Here is a 1,923-nt window from a genome sequence, read left to right on the forward strand (position 1 = left end):
ATCTTGGCTCACTGCAACCTCTGCTTCCCAGGTTCAAGTATTCTCCTGCCTCAGCCTCCTGAGCATCTAGGACTATAGGCACCCGCCACCATGCTCAGCTAATTTTTGTATTTTTAGTAGAGACGGGATTTCACCATGTTGACCAGGATGATCTCGATCTCTTGATTTCATGATCCGCCTGCCTTGGCCTCCCAAAGTGCTGGGATTACAGGCATGAGCCACTGTGCCCGGCTGCTATACCTTCATATAAATATTAGACAGTATGTAGTCTTTTGTGTCTAGCTTCTTTCACTTAACATAATGCTTTGGATTAAACCACAATTTTGCTTATATCAGTGGTTTGTTTCTTTAGGTTGCTAAGAGGTATTCTGTTCTATAAATCTGCCATAAATTGTTTTTCCACTTATTGGTTGACAGACAAATGGGTTATTTCTATTTTTTTGCTTTTATGAATAAAGCTGATATAATCTTTTGCAGAGAAGACTTCGTGTGAACATACATTTTCATTCCTCTTAGCTAAAAATCTAGGACTGTGTTTGCTGGGCTGGATGATAAGTATATGTTTAACTTTATTTTAAAAAAAACCAGCCAAGATCTTTTCCAAAGTGATTGAATCATTTTGCATTCCCAGTAGCAATATATGAGATATCCAGTTGCTCTGCCTCTTTGTCAGCACTTACTATTGTCAGTCTTTTTAATTTTTGTCATTCTAGTAGATGTGTGGTGGTGCTGTATTGTGAGTTTAACTTGCTTTTCCTTAATGGCTGTTTATGCTGAGTATCTACTGATGTGTTGATTTGCCATCTGTATTTATTCTTTGCTGGTAAAAGATAAAAGTTATTTAAGATGTCTTTTGCAAATATTTTTTCTTGTCTGTGGTTTGTTTTTTTCCTGTTCTTAACAGTGTCTTTGGAGAACAGAAGTTTGGGGTTTGGGGTTTTTTTTAAATGAAGTTCAACGTATTAGTTTTTTTGTGATTTGTGGGTTTTATGTCTAACCTAAGAAATATTTGCCTGACCCAAGGTCACAAAGATGTTCCCTCATTTTTTCTAGAAGTTTTAGTTTCAGTTTTAGTTTTAGTTTTTATATTTAGGTCTATGAGCCATTTCAAGTTATTATTATTTGCATATGGAAGTTCTTTTTTTTGTGGGAGGGACTTGGTCTTGCTCTGTTGCCCAAGTTGGAGTGCCATGGTGTGATTATAGGTCATCATAAACTTAAACTCCTGGGATCAAGCAATCCTCCTGCCTCAGCCTCCCAAGTATCTGGGACTACAGATGTGCACCACCATGCCTGGCTATGAAGTCTAATTTTTCAGTCATTTTTTTGTTGAAGTAAGTATTGGATCACCTTGGCTTCCTTGTTGAAAACAATTGACCATACTGGTGTGGCTCTACTTCTGGACTTCACTCTGTCCCTTTATGTTATGTCTATTCACACATCAATACCATGCTGTCCATGCCTGTAGTCTAGCTACTCCGGAGACTGAGGCCTGAGGAAAACTTGATCCCAGGAGTTCAAATCTAGTCTGGGCAACATAGTGAGACCCTCTCTCTTATTATTTTTATTTTTTTATTTTTTATTATTATACTTTAAGTTCTAGGGTACATGTGCATAACGTGCAGGTTTGTTACATATGTATATTTGTGCCATGTTGGTGTGCTGCACCCATCAACTTGTCAGCATCCATCAATTCGTCATTTATATCAGGTATAACTCCCAATGCAATCCCTCCCCCCTCCCCCCTCCCCATGATAGGCCCCGGTTTGTGATGTTCCCCTTCCCAAGTCCAAGTGATCTCATTGTTCAGTTCCCACCTATGAGTGAGAACATGCGGTGTTTGGTTTTCTGTTCTTGTGATAGTTTGCTAAGAATAATGGTTTCCAGCTGCATCCATGTCCCTACAAAGGACACAAACTCATC

The sequence above is a fragment of the Rhinopithecus bieti genome, unplaced genomic scaffold (genome assembly GCF_001698545.2).
Source record: "Rhinopithecus bieti isolate Rb0 unplaced genomic scaffold, ASM169854v2 scaffold_1853, whole genome shotgun sequence".
Taxonomy (NCBI): domain Eukaryota; kingdom Metazoa; phylum Chordata; class Mammalia; order Primates; family Cercopithecidae; genus Rhinopithecus; species Rhinopithecus bieti.